Source organism: Poecilia formosa, unplaced genomic scaffold (assembly GCF_000485575.1).
Source record: "Poecilia formosa unplaced genomic scaffold, Poecilia_formosa-5.1.2 Scaffold645, whole genome shotgun sequence".
Classification (NCBI taxonomy): Eukaryota; Metazoa; Chordata; class Actinopteri; order Cyprinodontiformes; family Poeciliidae; genus Poecilia; species Poecilia formosa.
In genome coordinates this window covers 139,116-149,991 of record NW_006800584.1, presented here as the reverse complement: position 1 = coordinate 149,991, position 10,876 = coordinate 139,116, and the positions used below count along the sequence as shown (strand labels likewise).

At 37.9% G+C, this 10,876-nt stretch overlaps 1 long non-coding RNA gene across 1 annotated transcript; it reads left to right on the top strand.

Moving 5' to 3' along the window:
• The first annotated feature begins 2,721 nt into the window (after positions 1–2,721).
• Positions 2,722–7,398, top strand: LOC107834507 (uncharacterized). Its single transcript, XR_001660297.1, has 3 exons — positions 2,722–2,831; positions 6,657–6,735; positions 7,276–7,398. It is a non-coding gene; the product is annotated as an uncharacterized LOC107834507 (long non-coding RNA).
• Positions 7,399–10,876: the final 3,478 nt, after the last annotated feature.

Sequence of the window (10,876 nt, the reverse complement as noted above, 5' to 3'; positions counted from 1 at the left end):
AAATCTTAGCAGCCTGCTAGTTAGCAATGACGTAGCACATAATCAAATCGCCCGCAGGTATTTCCAAAACTAATTCAATAAACAAGCTACTACTTTTATCATATGTTGACATAAAGGCTCGTTTTGAAGTATAAGCTGCTACTTACAGGCATCGCTTCGAAGAATTCAACCTTGAATGCGGCGTTCATAACAGACACGTGTGTTCATCTGCTCTACCGCTAGCAAACAACCATACTGATTAAATAACATAAAAGTCAAGCAGTTCCCTAAAAGTCCAACAGATGGCAGCAATGCCACAGTTTACAGGACACACTTCCTGCTAAAGAGCCCCCTGGTGGTTGAAGAAAAATCCACATATAAACCGGAAAATACAATTTAAGAAAAAAAATCTGAATGCTCTCTGGTATTGTTCAGGGGGCCGGACCAAATGTGGAGGCGGGCCGGATCAGGCCCGCGGGCCGTAGTTTGGGGACCCCTGACGTAACAAAAAGAAAAGCGGTGGATAAAAGACGACGGAGCAGCCGCTCTATTTGCTGCACTATGATTTGGAGGCGACTATGTTTTTTCATAGTTACCATTTTTAACTGAATAAACATAATAATCTTTACCTATAATAATAAACATTTCCACATATCATCTCCGATATCCACCGGACTCTCAGTTGCGCTATATGTCAGCTGTTTGGGATTCCCCTCTGTTCTTACGTCACCGCGCTTTCTGATTCAGCAGGTTGTATTCTCGTTCCCAGTCAGGGTAAACCCCACAGGCTGAGATAAAAGGGCCAAGACGACCCAAATTGGGTATATTCAGTATTTAGTGGGAACACCAACATGCAGAAGCCTTATCTGACGGTTCACCCCCCTACCTCCGGGCCTCAGCAAAATTTCCAAGTCTTGACCGGTCCACGGTAATAAAAAGGTTGGGGACCACTGATGTTGGCTTCATCAGAACATGATCTGCAGCTCTTGCTGGAGCAGTTCGCAGCTGAGTGTGAAGCAGCCGGGATGAGGCTCAGTGCCTCCAAATCCGAGGCCAAGGTCTTGAGCTGGAAAAGGGTAGAGAGCCTTCTCTGGGTCAGGGGGGTCGTCCTGCCTCAAGTGGAGGAGTTTAAGTATCTGGGGATCTTGTTCATGAATGAGGGAAGAAGGGAGCGGGAGATCGACAGGTGGATTGGTGCAGCGTCTGCCGTGAAGCCGGTGCTGTACCGGTCCATCGTGGTGAAGAGAGAGCTGAGTCAAAAAGCAAAGCTCTCGATTTACTGGTTGATCTACGTTCCCACCCTCATCTATGGTCATGAGCTTTGGGTCATGACTTAAAGAACGAGATCACGGATACAAGCGGCAGAAATGGGTTTCCTCCGCAGGGTGGCTGGGCTCTCCCTTAGAGAGAGAAGCTCGCTCACCCAGGAGGGACTCAGAGTAGAGCTGCTGCTCCTCCATGTCGAGAGGAGCCAGTTGAGGCTCAGGCATCTGGTCAGGATGCCTCCTGGACGCCTCCCTGGTGAGGAGTTCATGTCCCACCAGGAGGAGGGGAGACCCAGGACACGCTGGAGGGACGATGTCTCTCTGTTGGCCTGGGAACGACTTGGGGTTCCTGGAGGAGCTGGAAGAGGCTGGAGAGGGAAGTCTGGGCCTCCCTTCTGAAGCTGCTGCCCCAGCAGCTGAAGTTCCTCTTTATATCCAGTTTTCTTCCAGATGCCTGAATATTATGTGACATTTGCTTTTATTTGGAAATGATCATGATTCCCTCTGCTGTAAATTAGATCCACGTCTAAGTTTAGACTTGAAAATATAGTTTTTTATCATCATCATGATCAATCTGTACATAATGTTCTTTTAATAATGTGAAATCCTGCTTTAGTGTCAAACTGATATTTTGTAAATCGTGGGAAACACCTGGAGATTCTGAAGAGTTTCATAAATGTAGCCGACCTTGTTTATCTTAAATCCTGCTTCATAGCTCAGACTTATGACGATTTCACATATTTCAAAGCCTGATGTAATGTTCTGCGCAATTCACGTTCAGTTATAACATGATGCCCATCTTAATGCAATCATTTTTAAAAATAATTGTTGTTTTTCTCTCTTAAAATGTAATTTTATTATTAAGTTTTGCAGGTTGTAGGCGTAGAAACCAGGCAGTATGAAAAGGTTGTGTAAACGTTTCATGTACAAATATTAACAAATATGTTTCAACTATGTAAAAATTCTATTGTGGCACAGAAACAGCAGAGCAACATGTTGAACCGTTTCTCTTCCACCAGCTGGTTCAGTGATCCTCAATATTTCTGCTCGACCAGTGAAGGAAGGATCTGATGTGACTCTTCGTTGTTTTAACAAGAACACAAACAAGACACACATAAGTGATTTTTACAAAGATGGCGTCCATCTCAGCACCAACTATAAAACCGGTATGACCCTCGGAAACGTCTCCAAGTCAGATGAAGGACTCTATAAATGCACCATTTCCAGAGCTGGAGAGTCTCCTGGAAGCTGGCTGGCTGTCACATCAGCAGAAGAAGGTTTGTATATGATACCTAAACCAGTGAACTGTATTTTTGTTCTCTAAATGAAACAAGTTATGAAAATCACAGGCATCCAACACATTTTCAGTATATGTGCTATAAACATCTAGTTTTAAACCTTCAGCTAAATGTGTCTGAATTCACCAGAGATTCTTCACTGACCTGAAATCTTAAATCTTCTTTCCAGGATCTAATGAAGAGACGAACATCATGACGAATCTCCTACTTACCTCCCCCTGGAGATTTTTAACCATTTTCACTCTGTTGTTCTGGATGGTTGGACTGATTCTCTACAAGAAATGCAAAGGTACCGCCAACGACGTCAATAACGCGTTACAAAGTAATGCGTTACTGACGTCAGACCACTTTTTTCAGTAACTAGTCATTTAACGCGTTGCTATTTCAAATCCAGTCATCAGATTAAAGTTACTTATCCAAATCACTTTGCGTTACTATTTGCTTTAGTATTGTAATTTTATTTCCTCTACGTTGACTGACCGTCGTTCCTGTCCAACATCAGCAGCTGATCTCCGTGACAGAAACGTAAACAATGGAGGGAGGAGAGAGATGCGCGTTTTATTGCTGGAAGAACAGGAACTATCTCTAGTTTATGTCGCTTGTTTTTCTAAAGTCACTTGCACATTTCATGAGTTGTGGCTTGTTTTTGAACGTGAAGTTCCGGATGATCCGTCCTGCTGCGTCTTTGTAAATGTCAAGTTAATATATTACCTGTGAAAGACGTCGAGCTCCGCGCTGCGCTCCAGAAAACTGCAAACATATAGAGGCTAATATGAACAGAATGATAAACGTGAAAACAGCCACGTTCCCGTAAAGTTGCACAACTAAACACCATTATAATCATTAATATTAAGTTAAGTGTCACTAATCTGTGTGGAGCCGCAGCAGGAGCTCTGAGCTCTGACAGCAAACACAGGGCCGTGATTCTTGAGAATAGGGATGAAATGGGTCCTATGGATAAAGCACAAAATTTGAATAAAATATACACAAAATATAATTTTTTTCAAATATCTGACTAAACTAACCTGGGTCATGTGAGCAAAACAATGTATATTTTCCTGATGTTTGCTGAATATTTTTTTTTATGTTAAACATTGTAGTTGGTGGATGATGCCTGTAAAATCCCTCATCCAGGAGCAGAACTCAATACATTATAATAGTTTAAAACAATTAAAGAAATACTAAAATTATATATTATGACAATTAAGTATAAGTATTGTTAAGGAAGAGAATATCTAAATTGGTTAACTTTGGAAAAAGTTTGGCTCTCTCTCTTCCTCTGGATCCCAGGTCCTCTCGGCGAGCCACATGTAGCCACAAGGAAAACAACAGCAATGCGTGTTGACGTCATAGAATTACAGAGTTTAATCCAATATAAGATAATGCATAAACTTAGAAGTAAGACAATGCATAAACTTACACAGAAACTGCAGAACAACAGAGACATACATTCATTTACCTGACATAAATGGAAAGAAGAAGAAAAGCAAAGACGTGCAAAGACGTCTTTGGAGAGTTGCAAGAGCAAATCTCATTTGTTACTTCTGTGTAGAAAGTTTTATCTTCCTTTCTTTAATTTATTCAAATAAGGCGTATCTTTGCTCATCCAATCCAGGAGCTATCTCTGACCCTCTATCTGAAGCCTAAACCCCTGCCGTGCAGACAAAAGGCAGTTCAAAAGATCCTAGCAAACCATCTGCTGGAACTACAAGTAAAACAAAGGTCAATAGGCCAGAATAAGTTACTGATTTTAAAACCACAATTTAGGCCATTTGAATCAAGACGTTAAGTTTTAAAACTAGCTTATTTTAAATTTATTTTCTCAACAGTTCATGTTTTGTTTCATAAATTTACTTGTACTACTGCTTTACAGACGATTTTAAAGGTGATGATTACCTATTTTGGTATCACAATCTGGGTAAAGCTGAGTCATCTGCACCTTATTTGAATAAATTAAAGATAAGAATACACATTTACTATAAAACTTTCTACACAGAAGTAACAAATTAGATTTGCTCTTGCAACTCTCCAAAGACGTCTTTGCTTTTCTTCTTCTTTCCATTTATGTCAGGTAAATGAATGTATGTCTCCGTTGTTCTGCAGTTTCTGTGTAAGTTTATGCATTGTCTTATATTGGATTAAACTCTGTAATTCTGTGACGTCAACACGCATTGTTGTTTTCCTTGTGGCTACACGTGGCCCACCGAGAGGACCTGGGATCCAGAGGAAGAGAGAGAGCCAGACTTTTTCCAAAGTTAACCAATTTAGATTTTCTTCCTTAACAATTCCTAAGTTGTTTGTCACAACCATGATGTGTCAACACCATAACTGACAGTTTACAAAACTTTGATGAAATTTTGTGAAATAAATTATTAATTTTAGTTTACTGTAAAGATTTCATGGACCTGATGAGCTACAATATGGCCTCCTTCAGAATAACATCATATAAATTGAGGTAGTTTGGCTTTTTGTCAACTCCGTCAGAGTTTTTGTGACTCTTTCAGTGAAATTGTTTACAAATCTCACTTAAATGTGCAATTAATTCATTTTAATGTATACTGCTCAAAAAAATAAAGGGAACATTTCACTTTAATTTTGTGTGTGGCTCCAAATCCAGGCATCCATTCGTTAATAAATTTGATTTCCATTGATGATTTTTGTGTGATTTTGTTGTCAGCACATTCAACTTTGTACAGAACAAAGTATTCAATGAGAATATTTCATTCATTCAGATCTAGGATGTGTTATTTGAGTGTTCCCTTTATTTTTTTGAGCAGTGTATTTTACATGAATTGCATTACTTCACATGTACCAAGTTTTTCATTTTACTCACTAGTTTGTCACCACCTTCAGTTCTGTGTCAACTCCATCAGATGGACTTTTTGTTGTTTTTTGTTTTAAATAATATTTATTTTGTTTCTTGAGAAGTATTTGTCTGTAAAATGAATAAAAATATCACTAATAGGATCATTAAAAATTATTTTTTATTTATTTTTGTCAGATGGTGATGACAAAGTTCTGGGTCAGGTCGATTAAAAATTGAATTTTTAAAAAAAATTTTGCAACTGGGAGCCAGGACCTTAGCATATTTACATTTCCAAAACATTCCAGACATCAGTGAAACATAAAAAAACATGGGAAAATTACTAGTCTTTTTTGTACTGTTTTAACCATTAAACAATCTCCCCTTCAGTTCAACCTGGAGACACATTGTTGATGTTACTATTATAGTATTATTACTATTATTTAATAGTTTGCAATTAAATATCGGAAAAGATCAAAGTAATTTTCAGGTGGTGGAGAGTTGGTGATAGCAGCTGAAAGTACCATATTTTCCGCACTATAAGGTGCACTCTCAATAAATGGCCTATTTTAAAACGTTCTTCATATATAAGGCTCACCGCATTATAAGATACATAGAATAGATGCTTCAGTTTAGGTTGCCAACTTGTCCTGTACTCCATTACACATCCAAATTTGTAAAGAAGAAGTCCTGAGTACTTTATATAGTAGGCTGCCCCAGTCATTGTTTCACTCACGGTGTTGGTGTTTGCAATATTGTGCCCAACTGCTTTCTGGGTAACGAAGACCAATCGACACGCTGCCGCCGCGCCCCTCCGCCCCTGGCTTTAAATGTATTAACAAACTTTATTAACAAACCAGCATGCTGACAACTATCCCAGCATGCACCGCGCGCTTCTTCTTCTACGGGGGAAAATGAAGTCGGCGGCTGCTTACCGTAGTGGCTAGACCTGTTGTGGCTCAATATTGGTCCATATATGAGGCGGACCGGATTATAAGGCGCACTGTCGGCTTTTGAGGAAATTGAAGGTTTTTAGGTGCGCCTTATAGTGCGGAAAATACGGTAACTACAAAAAGTTACTTTTAATGTAACTTAGTTACTTTCCAAATCAAGTAATTAGTAATCCGGTTAAAGTTACTTCTTCAAAGTGTCTGTACCATCACTGGGTACTGCTAACTCACCTCTTGAGATTATTTGTATTCTCTGTATTTTTATCATTTTAACTACAACACGGACAGATTATCAGTTTCATAAATAACCTTTATTAAAATTGACAAGATATACATTTTTTCTCCCCTCTTTTAATTGCAGACATGAAAAATGAAATTGCACAAATATGATCCAAAGGACACAATTTATGCCTTTGTTAACAAACCCAGGAAGAGGAAAGGTGAGAGTTTGTGTTTTTTTCTGTAATTTTATTAAAGACATGATGTTCAGTTCCTGTATGTCTATGTTTTTATGTGCATGTGGAGACGTTGCGAACGAACCATTGAGATAAAGAAGAAAGGTTATTGCTTATTGCCTAAGCAGATGTGCGGTGCAGACACCGTGACATTAGCTCAGTTTCACAGGCTAACTTTGACAAGAATTATTTTCAGACACATGTATCGATCGCACCAGGAGTAATTTTACCTCATCAGTTAAAAAGCACAACATCAAACCACAGGTTGCAACACGGGGCTCAGATAGACAACAATAGAAATCAACCTGACATTAAACAGAAAAACAAAGCTGCTGTTTCACTGAATGAACTGTCTCTAACTCTACATCCATTTCTTCACAAATACTGGCAATAAAAACACAAACAGCTTCAACTGCATCAGAAATAATTGATGCCAAAAGCTGATAAACTTTCCAAAAGAAAGCTGCACTAAAATCTTCCACTTACTTGCAGTTTTCTAATGAATTTCTGTTTTTTCTTCATCAGGGTCAAAGGTTTCCTCAGCTGCCACCAAAGGAAGTCCATCAGAGCAGCAGTCAGTTTACTCTTCAGTCGCCTTTAAAACTTAAATTAGTTATTTTATGGAGCTAATCTCAGCTCAGACTGTTGATTCTTTTAGTCAGTGCTAAAAGAGTCGCTGACATTTTTTTCTTATGTTTAAATCAACAAATAGTCATGGCCAAAAGTTTTGAGAATGACACAAATATTATATTTTCACATGATCTGCTGCCCTCTGGTTTTCATGTATGTATGTCAGATGTTTTCATCACATACAGAAATACAATTGCAATCATATTATGAGTAACAAAAGCTTTTATTGACAGTTAGTATGAGTTAATACAGCAAGTCAATATTTGCAGTGTTGACCCCTCTTCTTCAGGACCTTTGCAATTCTCCCTGGCTGTCATGATCCATGTTTCTGTGTATTTATTTTTAGAGTTTTCTGTGTTCAGTTCCTTCCTGTGAGTCTCTGTGTCATCCCCGTTGATTATTCCCAGGTGTTTCTCGTTCCCTTGATTACCCCCGTGTGTATTTAAGTCCACCTGTTGTCTTTGTCTCTTGTTGGGTCCTTGTCTATTGTCAACGCATGTTGTCTGCGTCAGTCTGTCTGTCGTCACAGTTGTACTGGTTAAGTCCTGTGTCGGCGTCAGCTCCAGTTCTCAGTCTTTGTTTTCAGAGCTACCGGTATTTAGCTGTGCGCTTATCTCCTGCTGTGCTGCCTGTCCTGGACTGTTTTTATGAGCAATATTGTCATTAAATCTCCATCATCTTCATCTTACCTGGGTCTCAGCATCCTTTCCTCACTTCAACCACCACCCATTATGACACTGGCATGCTCTCAATCAACTTCTGGGCCAAATCCTGACTGATAGCAGTCCATTCTTGCACAATCAATGCTGCATTTTGTCAGAATTCCTAGGTTTTTGTTTGTCCACCCGTCTCTTGATGATTGACCACAAGTTTTCAATGGGATTAAGATCTGGGGAGTTTCCAGGCCATGGACCCAAAATCTATGTTTTGTTCCCTGAGCCAGTTAGTCATCATCTTTGCTTTATACCAAGGTGCTCCATCATGCTGGGAAAGGCATTGTTCATCACCAAACTGCTCTTGGACGGTTGGGAGAAGTTGCTCTCGGAGGACATTCTGGTACCATTCTTTATTCATGGCTGTGTGGAGCCTTTTTGGCAACAATGGAGCCTCTCTCCTTAAAGTTCTTGATGATGCAATAGATGGTTGACTGAAGTCCAATCTTTCTAGCTGCGATATTCTTCCCTGATAGGCCATTTTTGTGCAGTGGAATGATGACTGCACGTGTTTCTTTAGAGATAACCATGGTTCACAGAAGAGAAACAATGATGCCAAGCACCAGCCTCTTTTTAAAGTGTCCAGTGGTGTCATTCTTACTTAATCATGACAGATTGATCTCCAGCCCTGTCCTCAATACCCAAACCTGTGTTAATGGAGCAATCACTGAAACGATGTTAGCTGGTCCTTTTAAGGCAGGGCTGCAATAAAGTTGAAATGTGTTTTGGGGGATAAAGTTAATTTTCAAGGCAAATATTGACTTTTGCAATTAATTGCTGTTAAGCTGATCACTCTTTATAACATTCTGGGGTATATGCAAATTGCCATTATAAAAACTGAAGCAGTAAACTTTGTAAATATTAACATTTGAATCATTCTCAAAACTTTTGGCCATGACTGTACAACAAAGCAATAAAAAACATGACACCTTAAAAACGTTATCTATTTCTACGTTGTTTATGGAAATTTAAAACATGTTTTTAGGACTTATTATCTTTCTCTTTCAAACTTTTGCATGTAGTATTTTCTATTTTTATTATGTTCTTGCTTATTTTGTTGTCACGTGTTTCTGATTTTCATCAGAGCAAAGCAGCAACTGCTTTTTAAATAAACTCACTGTGATGGTCTTTACTTTAACACGGCACTATTATTATGCTACATGTGTTTAAAATTAGAGATAAACTAACAATACCTGACAGCATCTTCATAGATCTATCAACAGACCTCTGCACTGAGTTTCTGTCTCTAACACACAAGGAATCTAAACATGAATAACAATGAAGAGAAAAAAAACTAAGTAAAAACATGGCTCAAATAACAAGCAACAAAATAAAAAACAAAACCTGATCTCTGCAGAAGATTCAATTCTTTACTTCTTTGTTTGCTGCTGCATGATGACAGATCTATTGTTCTGCGTCAAACTCATCAGTTGTTTTAGTTTCATGTCAAACTCACATACTTGAAGTCAAAAGCTTTTATCTGGACGTCCTGGTACCTTTAGAGAGTTTATATCAATATTAACACCTTCATGTCTTCACTCTGAATCAGACTGAGGTCAGTCTGGTCTCTGCAGTCATGAATCACATTCAGAGCTGAGATAATCTAAACCCTGTCAAATAAAACTATGATGTTAAACTAGCGCCATCTGGTGTCCAAACACCAAAACATGAATCTACATACTTCAGTTCATATTTGCACTACAGGAGAAGTTTTTCAGTTCATTGAGTTTAAAAAAACTCAAACCAACATTAAGTGAAATAAATTATGTTTATCTCCTAATGCTGTTGTCATGACAACAAAAATACAACATGAAAAGGTGTTTCATCTACTTTATCAATATCCTGCAAACAGCAGTAATTTTACTGCCTTGCATATTTTTATACAGAATGAAAAATAATTAATGGCAGAAATAATTTTTGGTTGGGCTTTCAAATGTAAAGAGTTACACCTTGGTTTGGGGTTTTGTCATTTTGTGTTTTTGTCTCAGTCCTCAGTTTGCTGCTCATACTAAGCCTGGTTAAGTGGGAGTTGTTCCTCTCCACTGTTGCCACATGCTTGTACAAGAGGAAATGGAATGGATGGATGTTTTTAGGTGGACATTTTTAAAAATTATTGTCCAATGAATAACAAATTGTGCTGTATTGTTTAATAATATGCATTATCTTTGAACTGGATTGATGTAAAAAAGGGAAACCTAAACTGGATAAGTGCCTTGAGATTATATTTGTGAATAGTTAAAAATTACTTAAATTATTTCTGATGATTTTTTTTGTACAATTAAAGATGTTTCTAATTTTTATTTTAATAATAAAAATCCTAATGTTCATATATGCCATCTGTGTTTGGATCTCTTCTTATTCTGTTATTTCTGTAACATCATTTCTGTTTTCCTGTAAATTAAATTAAAAATAAGCAATGAAATTATGAGTTTTTAACTTATAACATATTTAAGTTAAAATTCTGTTTTTATTTTCTGACATTATAATTTATGGTTCACTTGATAGTTGTTGGTCTATCAAGAAGAAATTAAATTTATAACCATCCCTCATCATTTTCGTGACACAAACCAGTTTTCCTGTAGTGAATAAAAATCAACAGGCCAGTGGTGATGCAATGTGGACTAATGACTAGAGGGCCGAAAAGACTGAACTATAGGAAGCCAGAAACAGTAAATAAACTGCATATACAGGTGCTGGTCATAAAATTAGAATATTGTGATAAAGTTCATTATTTTCCATAATGTCATGATAAAAATTAAATTGTCATATATTTTAGATTCATT